The 16,130-nt window shown below is 42.2% G+C and overlaps 1 protein-coding gene across 8 annotated transcripts in view; it reads left to right on the top strand.

Moving 5' to 3' along the window:
- The first annotated feature begins 2,171 nt into the window (after positions 1-2,171).
- EPS8 (epidermal growth factor receptor pathway substrate 8) overlaps positions 2,172-16,130 on the top strand; it is a 137,774-nt gene continuing 123,815 nt past the window's right edge. For 3 of the 8 annotated variants that reach the window (XM_039379391.1, XM_039379349.1, XM_039379378.1), the window contains exon 1: positions 3,627-3,767. The gene's annotated coding sequence lies outside the window, so the exon portion shown is untranslated. Of the gene's footprint in view, positions 2,774-2,796; positions 3,297-3,624; positions 3,768-16,130 lie in introns of those variants that run through there. The other 5 variants (XM_039379359.1, XM_039379368.1, XM_039379351.1 and 2 more) reach the window with 5 other exon arrangements.

Genomic DNA, 16,130 nt, shown 5'->3' with positions numbered 1-16,130 from the left:
GACTAATGGGGAGAGAGGAGATCTTTTAAGAATCTTTAATCTTTTTTTTTTTTCTTTTGGGGGTGGTGGTGGGGGAATCAAACCCAAACATATCAGAGGGTTTGCCCAAAGTTAACTTTTGGGTAGCAAACCCCAGCTTCCTAATTAAGGTAGAAGTTTATAGAATGTCCTGAACATGTTTAGACCTCACTAGTTTTGTGGTCATTATGTTATTCATAGATTTGCTACTCAAATAGTAAATCTGAATTCAGAACATTTAATTACATTCACTTAGTGTCTTCTAAGAATGGTCTAACCATATATATATATTTATAGCAAAAAGGATGACATATTTAAGCAGAGTATTTTAAAACCAGACACACCCAAAAGAAACTCCCAATAAAACTGCAAATGACTTTGGGACTAGAAGAATCTCTATGTTTATTCTTCAAATCCTCTTACCTGCATAGTTTTCTAGATAGTACCGTGTTTAGCCTTGAGGAAAATGTTTTCCACAATTTTACAAAAGCAGCAAATAAATACTTTCTGTATTTGCAATTTTTTTTCTTTTCCACAGCATAAAGAATGGAGGAGCATGGACCAACAGCCAGTCTCTTTTGTTTCTCTCATTTGCTCTGGATTCCTCTGGGTTTACCTTGCATTTTTATGACCTCAATCAGGAACAATTCTGCTGTTTCTCACTGCGCTGCACATGCCTTAAAATCAATGAAAGAATCAGGCTTGCTGTGTGTATTTTTCTTCTGAAAACTCTATGGATACAGCAGTGTCTGTTTTCAATGAGAGTGGAAATTCCAGTATCAAGCGGTTAATCTTAAATCCCCGGGCTCGCTGCAGCCAATCCCGTACAAATTGAACCCCTGCCCATCAATTTTCAGCGGAGCCTGAGCAGTGGTGCTCCCCTCAGGGCTGCAGGTCCGTTGCCCTCGCTGTGCCTTCCATCGCGTGTGCACCTGCGAAGGAGATTGCGCCTGGCCGGGGCCGTGGCGCTTGGCCAAATTCCAGGCAGGAAGGGGGCTGGTGTCAGCAAACAGGCTCTGCTGGGCCTGCCAGACCGTTGTGTAAGTCATTCTGCAGGTTCCCAGCACGGAAAGTATCTTTAGGCTGTTCTACAACAGAAGGAAATTCTTTGGAATATTTTTTTCCCCAAACAGACATCGGTGAAATACCTTCTTCATCCCCTTGTGTTACAGTGTTCTGGCTTCCTATCTGCGGTGATATTAACTTCTTAATCATATAAAATAATTTTATAAATGTCCATACCTACTGTACACATCCCGAAGAAAAGTCCCTAAAGAGCAGAAGTAGAATTTATTCTTCCCCAAATCTTTCTCTCTCCCATTTATCCTTCTGGTTTTCCTTTTCTCATTCTCACATCCCACTTGTTTTTCTTTCCACGTTTCTCTTTATTGTCTCTGTTCCTTTAAAATATTTTCTTCCCAAGTAAAACCAAACAAAAATATCAGCCCACAGTGGTCTTCTGCATTTGTGTTCTGTCCTTTGTTAAAGGGAATTGGAGCAGGGGGTGGGCTTGGGCTGCTGTCCAGGAAAGAAGGGGGAAGAGAGGCACTGTTTATCCCTGCCAAGAGCTGAAGCAGTCCCCAGCCTTTTCTTTAAGAGCATCTCTTGTATTCCTTCCACCTCTCATGGGGTAAGCGTTTTCATGTAAAAATTACTGTTATTATTTACCTAGGGAGAGTGTGTATGGTGTCTGGCATGGATAGTTTGGAAATGTCAGCTTAGATATCAGTGTTCCTGTAAGCTTCATTCACACAAAGTACCTTGGTGGCCTCTCCATAATCCAATTCTTTAAGACTTGAAGGTTTGTTGAAAACGAACTAGGTAAGTGTATGGTGTCTGCACATTTCAGTGCCTGTTTAGGTACATAGAAGTGGACTTATTTCACAAGTTTTTTTGTGCCTTCCTGTTTTGTGGAGGGCTTTCTGGACCAGAAAAAATAGCAGAGACAGAACCATTAGAAGAAGATGGAGCATGACGAGGGACTCTGTCAGCTCTGAGCCAGGAAGGGGAAGTTGCCTGAACTGTTTTTCTTTTTTTTTTTTTTTTTTTTTTTTTTTTTTTTTTTTTTTGAAGCAGGGTTAAGGTGAACTCCTAAGCAATTGTGGAGTGAGGCCCCACCTCTTCCAGCCTGACCTGAAGCTCGGGTTACTCTCTCCTGTCTGGTTCACAGGATCCCTCAGTGAGCCTCATGCTTGCCTGCTGCCCACTGCCTTCAGCCCTGACCCTGCCAAGGAGCCTGGCACAATAACAGTTTGTAGAGTTCAAACCTTATTTCAGGAAGATTTGCTGGCAAACACCAGGTTAAGGATGGACTAGCACCACTTGAGAAGAGATTCAACAGCCAAACCACTGCAAACAGAAGCTGAGCAACATGGTCCTTTCCTCTTTTTAAAAAAGTGGTGAAATCCACGTCCTTCCTGAAGAAGCTGTCGGTGGCACGACTCTGGCAGTGATGGCTCTGACTTCACCTGCCTCTGCAAATGAGTCACAGAGTGTTATAAAAAGCAAGGACCTACCAAGCCTCATTTCTTGGAACTGAGTGGAAATTTCAGCAAGCAGCTGCTCTTTCATTAGTTTATACTTTTCCTCTGCAGGTTCCTTGAAGAGGGTCTGGAATCACAGAAACTTTGTAAAGCTGTCCATACTTGGATAGCAGTGGCTCAATGGAAATGGCTGTTTGGTCTAGATAAGATTCTGATCTTCGTGAGGAATCTTGATGAAGCCTGGAAGGAGCCTCGGGAACACAATCAAACAGGTGTGTAAGTCTTTCAGGATTGACAATTGAATCCTATCAAAAATCAGGAACAGAACCTTGAAAATCAGATTAGCTCTCCTATGCACTACCTGAATGGAGGCTGTTTTCCTATGTCTGATGCTGTCAAAAGCTTGTTTTCAAGCTTTTCTCTGGAGTCACAAAAGTCAAAAGCTTATTTGAAAGTGAAATCATTGAAAACCGAGGTTCTCGAGGAGCAACTCGATTTTAGGAGGGGAGTGGCTCGTTATGGAAATCACGGCTGTAGCGTGAGGACTTTGGCTACCTGTAAACGTGCCAATAGTATCTGGACACGGGACTATTCCCCTGTGCTGAGTGAAAGACACGTGTAAATTGTCAGAGTCGGGAGGAATGTGGTGCCAGATGGAAACAACGTAAACAGCTGGGAGACTTCATCCGGGATTTCAAGCGAGGATGGGAGATTTACATTCTCGCCGTCCACTAGTTCCAAAGGTGGTTTAGATACACCTACTTCTCCGGGGAAGGATTTTGCTTTGGAGCGTCGGTAGGCTTTATCGCGTGGCTTTTTATTTAATTTTTTTTATTTTATTTTTTTTTTTTTGGCGAAGGCTTACGATGACTTTAAACAACTCCCGTATTTCAGCGCCGCTCCGGGGGGAGCTGCCGCTCAGCACCTTTGCGTTGGCGTGAGCTCCCGGTGAGGCGCGGCGGGGAGCGGCTGAGGGGCGAGGCGGCCCCGCACATCCCGCATATCCCGCGGGGCCGGGGCTGGAACGGGGCTGGAGCCGGAGCCGGGGCCGGGGCCGGGGCGGGGCGGCGGGCCGGCAGAGGGAGCTCGGCTCCGCTCCCTCCGCCGCTGCTCCCGGTGCCCGGCGCCCGCCCCGCGCCGCTCCGGCACTTTGTTGGAGCGGAGCCCCCGCGCCCGCCCCTGCCCGCAGCTCGCCGGCGGCGAGCGGGGGAGTCCCGGCCGTGCCGCCCGGAGCCCCGCGGGGCGGCAGGACGGCTCGGGGGGAAGGTAAGGGGCTGGCGGGGAGGGAGAGGGATTTCCCCCGGGCGCGGAGCCCCCCCCCCTTTTTGTTCCGCGACGCCAAAAGCCGCCGGGGCAGCGCGCACGGGGTGGGAACGGGGCGAGTTGCGGGGCGCTGACCCCGCCGGCCCGCGGAGCCGCCGCCGCTCGGGCAGGGGCGGCCGGGAACTGCCTCCCGGGCTGGGAACGGCGCTCGCTGCTGCCGCCGTTCCCCGCCGTGGCTTTATACCCGCGTCCCTCGCCGTGTGTGTAGGGGTGTGTGTGTAGTGTGTAGGTGTGCGTGTATTTTCCCCCTCCCGCTGCGGTAACGCCGCCGCACCTTGCCCGCGGGGCTCCCACGGGGCTGAGGATCCGCCGGCGCCCTCCTCCTGCCTCACCTTCGACCAGGTGACTTGCCTTTCAGTCCTTATTGTGGTGTTTCTTCCCCGGTGTTTGAGCTGCCTTTTCCACCTGTGTTGCTGGTATCGCGCGAAGGGGCAGCTTTCGGGTGAGATATTCCTGTTGCATGCTTGCGTTTCTTCGGTGCTCTCCCCCGCTCTCTTTCGTCTCCCCCGCTGTTTAGCCCTTTCCCTCTATCTGATAACTTTCCCTGGCGTTTTTCCTCCTCCTGCCCCTCTCATCGCCACGACACGCGCTCCCTGCCAGCGCGCAAGTGACCTGGACACACGGTGGAAAACAGGTTCGTGGCATTTTGCGGCATGATCTAAGGTGTTCCTGTCCCCTTGTAACCTCAGTAGGGTTGCACTGTATCCATGAAAAGCTAGGCATCGCAGCTTCCACTAAACCGTAGTTTCAAGCCAGTGAGTAGCAGGCAACAGAAGAAAGGTTGGAACAAGTTTTTCTTAAGGATGTTGGTTGGGAACCAATCCTCCCACTCAGAGATTGCTCTTTGCCTTGGCTAATGGGTCTCGTACCCTCCAGAGCTACAGGCGTGCAGTGGTTTGACCTTTTGTGGAGTCTGCTTTGTTTACTTGAGGTGAAGTACTGAAGATAAAAGTCCTGCTGCTCTGCGTTGTGTCTGCTGAAATATTAACCAAATGATGGATCTCACGTGCCTTTGCAGCGTAGATTATATTAATAATTAATAATAATATTAATTATGCCTCTCCATCATCAAAAATAAGGTCCTCCTCCCTTCCTATTGACCATATTCTTTCTTGTTTGTGATTGTGCAATGACTATATGTCAGCTACAAAAGTTGCTTACATGGGAGAACATAAAAATGACCATTTTTGTTGTTAGCAACTGGAAATACTGAATCAGCATTGTGTGTCCCGTCTCCTTTCCATGGAAATGCTGCTACCCTTGCCCTTCGAGAAGAAGCCTCTCCTAGGCCAGGCTTGAAGTGAGTTTGTACCCTCTCAGCGAGCAGTGGGGATTGCAGAGAGCTTACAGGGTTTCCAAGGTGTAAGGGAGACGCAGCCCATCTCCTCTTGATTCACAGTTCACAGTGAGTGTAGCGTCATTAGCATGCAGGTATCATCAGGTAATGAGATACTGTGCTCAAGGCTCCACACAAGCAGGTTGCAGCTGCTGGTTGCTTTTACTGGGAGAGACTGTGGAAATATAAGTGGCTTCGGACTGTAATTGTCCAGCTGGCTTGTATTGTCAAACAACTCATAATGGCTGCAGTATTGAGTTATGCCTTCTCCTAGCTCAGAATGTATGTTTCTGACTGCCTGTAATTTTGGAAGCAGTCAAAGCATCCCATTAGATTTATTTGGAGGGAGGTAACACCCCACAAGCAACGACACCCAGTAGTGATTAGGTGCTGTGTTATTTATAGCAGTAATAGAGAGGGCAAGATTAGACTAAAGTTACTTCTGCTGAGAAATGCACGGATGGAAAAAAAATACAGATTTTTTTGCACTTGTTGACAACTAAATTCTGAAAATACGGTTTATTTTCTTTCTATCCATAGTCCAGCTGTAAATGGCAAATCAATCACATTAAATATGGCATTTTTTTTTTGTCCTGTGGGTAAAACCTTATTAAAATCTAACATCTGAAGTTAAATAATTGGAGGATCAATGAGGATCAAAATAGTTTAAATATATAAGAACTTCTAAATTACTGTGGTGAGAGAAGACTTGAAGTCCACACGATGAAGACTGCACTGATAAAGTGTTTGCTAACTTCGATTTCAGTGGCTACCACCTGTTGCCCTTATGCTCCTAGTTACAGTTCCTGCATCTCTTCTCATATGGTGAATGACTGGTCAGTGGTGCGAGGTTTTCTAGAAGACACAGCTTTTAGCTGTGCCAGACAGAAAAAGGAAGCCCTTTGGTGTGTGACCCATCCTGAGTCTTCTCTCTCTGAAGTGGGGCTGGTGGCCAGAAAGAAAAGACTCTTAGCTCCTCTTAGCTGTGGTGCTTATGGTGCAGTGTGAGTGGCCCCATTCTTGTATCTCCATCCAAAAGGAATCGGAAAGTTTCTTTGCTTGTGTGTTTTCTGCATGTGGATGGGTCTGCTTCTCACATTTCATTTGAAACCAGGGTTTCTTCCTGCTTTCTCACTTAACAGCATCTGGTTCTGTATCCCCTCTGTCCGTGGGGATTCAGTTTTTATCATTCTAGTCCTGAGCTGGATTCCCAAGGAGGCTAATCAACAGCTCATGGTTAGAAGGCTTTTCACTGATTTTTGTGATGCCTGAAATACCCTTTTTCCTCATGGTAGGGCCATACTTACACAGTACCCATAAAATTAACAGTGAAGTTGGTATATTTTTCAAGGTGAAAATTCAATATATGAGAATCATATCTTGTTCTCAGTACTAATTCTGTAGTTTTTTCAGTATTAAATCCTTTGCATTACCAGAAACTAGAATTCCTGCTTTTGGAGAGGGATGTATCTGATGCCATTTTATCTTAACTCCAGAGTTGGATTCTGATTTATCTATCAATTTATCTATCTATTTATCTATCTATCTATTTATCTATAAATTTATTCATCCAACATGCTAAGTTTCTCAGTTTTGTACAGATCTTGATTTAACTCTGATACCTAGGAATTTCAGTTTTCCAGTCTGGATCCCAAGATTTTACATTTTGCTGGGAACTTCAGTCCTGAACAACTTCTGAGTTTCTCCCTGTGGTGCCCATGGAGGAACTTAGGTTTAAAGTTGTAGGAAGTTTTATCTAAGTCAGTGAGACCGTTTGGGGTGTGTGTAGAAAACATTTGCATAACTGTTTATAAAACAGAGCTCTTCTGTCACTGAAATGGAATGTTAAGGTATCTTTTATAGCTCTTGATACTCAGAGATCCTGCATAATTGCTTGTTCCCTGGTGAAGTTAGTCACAGCCTTCTTGGAAAGACCATGGTGATGTGGGAAGAAACAACCATCACATCTGTTTTGTGGGGAGGGACTTTTTTTTTTTAATTTTTTTGTTTCCAATTGCGTGTCAGGGACACTGGGGGGGTAAAAAATGAATCACAAATGGAATGTTATTAACATTAGCTCTTTAGGATCTGTTTTCATTTTGAGCTGTGACCATAAGCCCGCAATCACTAACACATGCCTTTGATTGTAACGTCAGTTTTAGTGAAATTTTTAAATATTAGCCAACTCAGGGCCTTGAATTGCTACTAGTTAAACGCTTCCAGCCCTTTCTTCCCTTTCCTCTCTATGCCACTGTCTCGGTAATTAAAGTTAGGCATGCTGTGAATCTCCACAGGGTTGAGATCTAACATGGAAATAGCAAATTACAAATTACTTTCTTCGCATTTATTATCTCTGTCTTTTTATGAATAGACTTCAGCAACCTTATGCATTCTGGATAGACAAAGTTAGCAGATGTGTCTAGCCTCAAAGGTTCAGAGTTTTAGTATTTTCCATGAAGTTATCCATTTCTGTGGGATTTTCTGTTGTGCAGTTTTCTGATGCGTGACAGGCATCTTCATTGCTGTGGTGACAGGGGATCCTACTTGTCTTTGTTCTTAAAGCCTCACTCACGTTGTTGTTTTGACCAGCCATGGAAATTGTCGTGTTCTCTATAAAGCTACAGCAGAAAGCAGGAAATCAAAACCAAACAGTGTAAAACTCTGAGCTGTAAAATGGTGAACCCTTTGTCGTGTAATGCTGCGAAACCTTTGAGTATTTCAACAGAATATTTAGGAAAAAAAGTCGTAAACTTTAGGAATGGTATCTGTTGAGTGAGGGTAGGGATTATGAATGTTCAGTCCTACTAAAAATAGGTTTTGTACAGATAACGTGGTGTTTGGTTTTTGGGGGGATTTGATTTGTGTGTGTTTTGTTGTTTTTGTTTTCTTTTTAAGAATGCATTGGGTTTAGATGAGGTAGAGGATTTGTCTTTTAATAATCCAAAATGTTACAGCTTAAGCGTTTTCTGGATTTCATAGATTAGCACTGCAGGTAAGGGAACATCCAATTTCTTTCAAGACTTCCATAAGCATAGAGGAATTGTGTTCAGCTGACTTAATGGTGAAGCTGCCAGAGCTGGTTCTTGGGGTGGGGGGCTGGAGTGTGCTGTAGCTGCTGGATGCTACAGGCTAAATCTACTGCAAGAGTTTCACTGTAAGCCTTAATGTCCGTAGCCCAGGAATGTTTGTAACTGGAAGGTAAGGGGATGACTCCTGGGGATTTGTGTCTATTACTTTCATTTCTGCTCCTGCATGTAAAAGCATTTTTAAAGATGGACCAAGTACAAAAACAGGCACAAGGCTTGCTGCTTCTCCCATCAGTACTCCCTTCTTCTCCCACTCACTTTCCGGCAATTGTCCCAAGTGCAAATTGAAGCTGAAAGTGAGGTGTTTGCAGTACCTGTTTGTTGCTCATTAGATAGGCCCCGACCCATTAGGAAATGGTATTTAACGTACCACACCTTCCCGAAACAGCTCCATAAATATTGATCTAAAAATCATGTGAAATACACGAGATCACAGAAGTCCATTTGCCCTTCAATACTTGCAGATACTTGGTGACATACAGGATTACCCCAATTTTATCGATGTTTTAACTTCAAGTAGACTTTGATGCTGCTGTGATTTGTTCCCTTAATGCTCCTAGTGAATTTTATTTCACCTGAAACGTGAACTTTGTTTAATGAGCACTTTCTTTCATTCTGGGGCAATTGAGAGGGCTTAATTCATCCCTCTGAATGCTCCTTTCATGAAGACTGAAGGCTCTGCTCTTCATTCTCATGTACTCTTCCTTCTTTTGATGCTTTAGCTCTTTTTGCTTGGTTTTACAGTGTGTCTGAGGTGTTGTCTTCTCTATTTCCTGAGTCAAAGGTCTCTTTGTTTACAGTGTAAATTATAATTTGGAGTAAATAGCCTTGAGAAAGCCTTAATTTTCTAACCCATAAGGGAGTTAACACTTGGTGTTTTGGGGAGTTAAGTATCTGGTTAATGCAGGGATTCATCAGATTCAGCAGAATCCCAGTGTACATCATAGAAATATTTTTGAATGCACAGTTCTATTATTCAGAGCATGTGAATGTGAACCTTTGTACAAAGAGCAAGACATTCATCTTGTATGTTGAGTTTTTCATGTAGCTGAGTGCATTTGACAGTGATCTAGCAAAGATAATGCAACTAAACTGAGTTACATCATGAGGAGTTTTTGGTATCAAGTTGTAATAAAATTCAGCTTGATGATCTGCTGTGCAATTTTAAAAATTACATGAAAAAGTCAGCCTTTTATAGTTGTGCCTCTGAAGTAATTTTCAGCTTTGTACATATCTTGAGAAGCCAGTGAGTGTATTATACTGCCTTCAGTTGGAGATATATATATACATCTATATTTCACATTCAGAATTGGGTAGCAGGCTCTATATTTACATATATGTTTTCTTTTTCCATGTCATCTCAGACTCGCTTTTCCCAAAGTGGAATTACTTATTCTCTTCTCCACTTCTAGCATTATTTATTGCTTGGTGATCTTCCTGTGCTCTCACAACCTCAGTGTAATGTTGGTTTCGTCTTTCTGTTTCTTTTTCTTCCTGTATTCAAGGATAAAGACTTGTCCAGGGGTGAGGGCCGAGGGGTGGGAGGGTGGGGTCTGTTTCTGTTTTAGCTGCAAACTTCTTTCTGGTAATAAATCCCATCTAACTGGTCATTAGCCTCGTGGTGCTGTCTCACACACAGAGGGCAGGACAGGGTGAGGAATCTGGACTTTGCACCTCAGTGTCCATTAGGTAAGTCAGCCCTGAGTGACAGATATCCTACCTCTGCCAGGAAACAAACACAGCTTCTCCACTGCAGTCACAGTTTCCCTTCTCATGGTTGCTTTAGGGATAATGTACTGCCGGATTTTGTGCTTTACCTTCAGCTTCGGCCTCACTTCCCCCTGCTCAGCCTGCCCCCTGGCTCAGCTATTACTGTTTTCCTTCCTTCTTCACTTGCCTGAGTCATGTTCCTCCACCATCTTCTGTATTCTGATCCATCCTACACTTGAGTTTTGACGTAACTTTAATCTCCTGTTGTTTGCTTTTTTTAATTATTTTTTATTTCTTCAACCCCTAAGTTTTCCCTACTCTTTTTGTTTTGCATCACTCTTTAATTGCACTTCATGCCACTCCTTGCAGTAAAGCTTTTTTCTTACTCAAAACCCGACTCTTTTTCCCCTTTTGTGTCATTAGTCTTTATTCCAATGTCTTCTGAAAAGTATTTCAGACCTATAGATCCCAGTGGGGAATATTGCATATGAAATTACATGGGTAGTCAAGTCTTTGTGGGTTGGAGTTTTATAAGTAACATCTTCTTTAAAGGTTGAACGCTGTGTATTTTGTCTAGGCAATAATTTTAAGCTCTCTTGAAGCAGTTCTAGAGCTCAAGACCTGAATGGGAGCTGTTAGAGTGTGTGTAGGCATTTGTTTTCCCTATGTGAGTGAGGTGTCTAATACACATAAAAAAGTCTGTTCAATAAATGTCTTACTGAGTATGAATGTGAGATCTCAGAAGTGCCTTCAGTACGTGGTGGAATTTTTTGTTTTCTGCTTAGGTTTTAAAGTTTTTCTCACTTTTATATGAAAGCTAAATGTCAACATGGAAGGAAACAGAAGGGTTCATATCTTCCTTGAGTAGTGACAGAGCAGCATATTGCCCTGGGGGAGAACCAAGTTGCCCTTGAGTCCCAGTCTTGGTGGCGACCACTTGAAATCATAATTTTGTGCAGCTTGTCAAGTGTTTGACTTCTGCAGAGGGACTCGTGGACTTCCAGGCTGGGGGTCTGGCAGGTGGAATGGTCCCACTGGCCTGTGCCATCCAGCCTTTTGTGTTCCACAGTGGCAAGTGCCTTAGGGCAGCTGGCAACAGGGAGCTGTGTCTTCCCAGGGACAGGGTTTGCTGATTTTTTTTTTTTATTATTATTATTTTTTTTTTGAGGGGGTGGATGCTCAGAGCATGAGAGTTTATGTCCCATTGGATTCTTTGAGTATTTTAAGCTGTACTTTTGTAACTCTGAAAGTTCTAACTGTCCTGACATCTCCATTTCCTTTTTTAAAATAATCTAAGAACCTAGATTTTGGAAACAGCTGTTTTGTCTCTTTGCCTCAGTTTTCCTGTAAATAAACAAAAAAAGTATCTGTCTCTTAGGAGTACTGTGAGGCTTAATTAGCAAATGTTTATACAGCCTTTTGAAGATATAAAGTATCGTATAAATGCTAAGTAGTATTATTATTACCACCAGCTGCTTTGTTGTAATTGCAGTAATAAAAGCCTCAGTACTGGTGGTTCCATTGCTGCTGTTCTAGGTACAGGTTTTGTGAACACTGGAGACATTGAGGGTGGTGGTAAAGTGATGGTGTGGATCATACTGAGGTACAGTGTGTGGGACAGCTATGAAATCTTTGTGGAGCTTTCTTGAAAAAGAATTAAAAAACTAATAACAAAAAAAAGTAAAAGTCCATAACTGGGAAAGAATACACTTCTTCTGCAGTATTCCAGCATTTACAGGTCCCAGGACTAGCTAGGGGGTGGTCTGTGCTGTGTAGTGTCTCACCTGATTAGGAATGAGCTGGCAGCAGTTGCATTCATGACACTGGCATATAAAAGAAGGCATCTTTTGGAGATGATTGATAATTGGTAGTATAGGAAAAGAAACGTAGCATAAATCACAATGAGCCTTTAGGATTTTTATTTTTTTTTTTTAAGTCTACTTTTGTAAAACATTCATGACTTAATGCTGAGCTATTTTTATTAATGTTCTTGTGCTTATCTCGCATAACCAGCTTGTTAAAAGCGGATATGAACACTTTTTAAGCCTCTGGCTTATAAATTATGAGAAAGAGAAAAGAAGATTGATTCCAACAGGCTTGAAGGTGGATTCATTTCTCTTCTAGTTAGCAAAATAAGAGAGAGAGGGAAGAATTAAACTGTAGACTTAGTGAGCCAATCAGTTCCAGCCAGGTTGAAAATCATGACATTTAGCTCTAATGTACAATGTAATTGTAAAAGTCTAACTTAAAATAAATGCAGGGGAATTCTGTTTTGGTAAATTGATGATAGTATCTCCAAGTTATTTCTGCCTGAAGTAATAAGAGTGTGAAAAAAATAAAGTAATAACAAAGGAGCAGTGCGGGGGAACAATTATTTTGCTAACGTCTCCTGAGGATCAGAGGGGGTTACTTGGTCATATTATAAGAAGAATATTGTGGTGCTTGAAGATTGGAGAGGATTGATAATAATTGTGCTTTGAAGAAAACTTCTCTGTTCTTTTTACTGTAAACATCTGAGATAAGATGGAAAAGTTTGGATGAATGCAACATCTTCTGCAAATTCTTTCAGCATTCTTAATTGCTTGTTATGAGATCTTGATTTTAATATTAGCAGATATTTCTGGTGGTTTTTAGGGGGTTCTAGTTTACTAAGTGGGGCAGTCTACTTGCTGTAGGCAGTTTATCTGGGTCTAATCGTATCTTAATATTTAGTAAAATGCTTATTTCCTAATAGTTCTAATTGTGAAGATCTGAGTTAACACATTAGAGAAATCACACAAATCTGGATTAAGGATGTCATCATTTCAGTGTCTGTATTGCAAGGACTTTTAAAACATAGATGATGCAAAGCAGGTAACTGATTCAGTCTTTTATGTGTAAGCAAATTTTCAGGCAACTTTGAACATTATTAAACAGCGAGAAGAAAAGGCACCAGACCTTTTTGATTTTTTTTTTTTTTTAATGTTAGGGAAATCTTGCTTTAAAAACAGCCATAAAATGTACAACCACAAAGTTGTTCTGCATGGAAATAGAAGAAGTTTAAACACCTATAACCCTGAGGCCCATCTGGAGACATCCCAAATTCTGGATGGTAGATTCAGAAAAGATTACTTTAACTGCTCAAAATATTTTCAGTAGCCAAGTGGAAGACAATTCGTAGCATTGTATTAAAGCTGTTCTCTCTTTATTGTGTGAGACTGGTGACACCTCATTTTGCATAAAAGTCTGGGTTTTCTTGACAGCTGTAGGAAACAGCAACTATTCTATGCTCCCTGTATACAGGAATTAGATAGGAATTTATTTTTCTGTTATCCTAGGCTGTAATATATAGTAGTATAATAGCTATCTTTTGAAGTACAAAAAATCTACCTCAGGGGCTATCATTTTAAAGCATACTACGAAGTGCTGTTTTAATAAGGTTTACTCCTTGCACATTTAAAGTGCAAGGAAATGTGTGTTGAAACCTTGCTAATCCTTCATTTGCACAAAGTCTTTGGCTCATTCCCTAACTGTAAAGGAATTAATGGTGTGCTTCAATGACATCTTGCATTACTAGATTGTAATTATTTTTACAAGAGATTCTGCACTGCATTTGATGGTGCTTTATGAATTATCATAATAGATAAAATGAAATTGCTGTTGTCAAAACATACGAGCAAAGTAATCTGATTCCCGTTGTTCGTGTATTCACTGGCTCGTGGAATTAAGTGATATCCAGTGGACTTCCAAGCTGTTCACACAAGTTGGTGAGGTTTGCTGTGTTGTACTGTTTTGCTTGTACTTGTGACAAGTTAAACAATGGTGTAGCTGACAAGGAGCAACTCCATTGAGGAGATGACAACACATCTCTCCTGTGCTTCCTCCTTTGGCCGTGTACTTGAAAAGGGAGCAAAAAGGCAACATGCATATTGGTTCACTTAATGAATTCAGGTCCTCATCTGAGCCCTGATGGCGTGACCTCTGGCAATTATTGTATGGAAACAGGCTTTGAATTAAATTGTCACAGCCTACAGTAGAGGTGTCAGGACAGTGCAAACATATCAAAGCTGATTTTAACTGTACTCTCCCAGTAGCAGAAACAGGCTCCAATTGCATGGGACACAGTGGTCTCCATGCCTCTTGGCTGAGGATGGAGATCCTTGCTGCTGTGGCTCACTGGGTCCAGTACCTGAACCTGTACTGTGGACATGTCCTCTGTCTGTGTGCTTTCATGGAGATCTGCACCTGGCTAAAGCAGGCCATACTGAAGATGTTTTAAGTGTACATCATTTACTTTTCAGGTGGATGGAGTCAACAGCATTAAATTTTGGAATATCTTGGTTTATTACAAATATTTGTATGGTCAGAGTTCCTCCAGATCTTAGCCGGTGACTGGAGGCTCGTTGTACTAGGCCCTCAATTTCAAAAGAATGTTATTATTTAAACATTGTATCTATTTTTAAGTCAGCTAATCTATAAAACCTGTTTAAAGCCACAAGAGATCATTGCAAATCTAGTTCGACCTCTGGAGAGTATGAAGGAGGAGAGTTTTGGCCTTCTTTTCATGGTAGAAAAATATTAATGAAGTTTTCTTATCCTTCCTCTCAGATGAAGATAGACACAGTGATTTAAACTACCTGCCCCTGACAAACATTGGCATTTTCCACTAGGTACATTAGTGAATTTTCAGTCATTCTGTGTTTGAATCTTGTGAATGCCAGTATGTGGTGCAACCCTCTAAATGCTATTGTTTGTGTGTGTATATATAGATATATATGTATGTATGTATGTATATTTTGTCAAATAGCAGATGGAGTCCAGATTTCCTCCTCTAGATACAGACCTTTTTCTCCAAAGCCTCATAGGCTAAAAGCAGCTGCTCCTGGAATCTCTACTTCTTTCTCTTCATGCTTCACTGTATAAATTGTGTAAACTCAAATCAGAAGGTTACCATTGTAACCTTCTCTGCATAGTAACTTTTTGCTCTCATGGCAGACTGAGCCACTTCTTTGCAAAGCAGTTTGTAAGAGTTAAAGGCTGTATTGCTCTGTGGGGGAACCGTGGAGCTTGAGCTGTTCAGAGACTGGGATGTCCAGATGCATGCTGTGCTAGCACTTCCAGTAATGCCAGCAATAACACTTTTTCTCTATGGTCACATCTCCCTTATAGCTTCTACCAAACAAGGTTTGCAGATGTCACTTTAGGCAATCTAGTAAATTCAGTCCGAAAATTGGATTTGCGTGGGAACGTGTCACAAGTGATGCAAGTCCTTCTTGGTTTTATACCCTCCCTCACAGAGCTTTAGTGCAGTGACTTCTTTAGGATGTAAAGAAAAATGCATGGTAATTTTACAGATGACCTTGCTTTTTATGGGCTCCCTGCCTGGGACTCTAGCTTCCAGTAATGAGGAAATGTTCATGCCATGATGACATAAAACAACAGAGACTTCCAGTAATTCCCCTGTCCTTAGCCTGTGATAGACATGTGCCTTCAGGGATCAACTGACCTTAAAAATTATGCGGATCTGGAGCTTGGGGTCATTTTTGTTGTACAGGATTTTTTTTTCTTTTTTTTAATAGGCATTGGGGTGGTGATATTGCACTCACTGGTTAGAAACTGTATTTGATTAGCCTTCTCATCTAAGTGTGCACTCTCCACTCTAGGCAGATATTCCCCCTAGAGCTCCTAGAAATGCACTGAGTTGTTGCTCTGGTAGGAAAAAAAAAAAAAAGCAAGTGTTTTGCCCTCTCTTGCTTTTCCCTCATTTGTGCCTTTAAGACAGTATGTGTCATACATTCTGCTGTCTTCTGCAACCAATGTATTCCAGACAGTGGTACAGTTCATATGTTGTGAATCTGATGGCACATAGGATCTGGTGTGCAGTAGTACTCAAATGTTTGTGGCTTAGCAAGAGGTCTTCTCCCCCTTTGCTGGATGAAGAGGAATCTTTAGTTTCAGAAATTACCAAGTATTGCCTAAGACTTCCCTTCACCTGTTTGGAGGTATTTTTCAGCCCATTTGGAAAAGTTCAGGGATAAACCTTGGTAATGATGTTTGTGAAGGAGTTGGCTCAGCTGTGGGTGAGAGGGTTGATGCTGGATCAGAACCTCAATCTCTAAATACCTTTGTGTTCCACTGATATTAATGGAACAAATTGTCTGTATGCCTGTTTAACTTAAGTCACTGTGAGATTGA

The sequence above is a fragment of the Pipra filicauda genome, unplaced genomic scaffold (assembly GCF_003945595.2).
Source record: "Pipra filicauda isolate LSUMZ 115617 unplaced genomic scaffold, ASM394559v2 scaffold104_size2351352_pilon, whole genome shotgun sequence".
Classification (NCBI taxonomy): domain Eukaryota; kingdom Metazoa; phylum Chordata; class Aves; order Passeriformes; family Pipridae; genus Pipra; species Pipra filicauda.
Note: the sequence above shows the minus strand (reverse complement) of the source record. Positions and strands in the feature narration are given on the sequence as shown.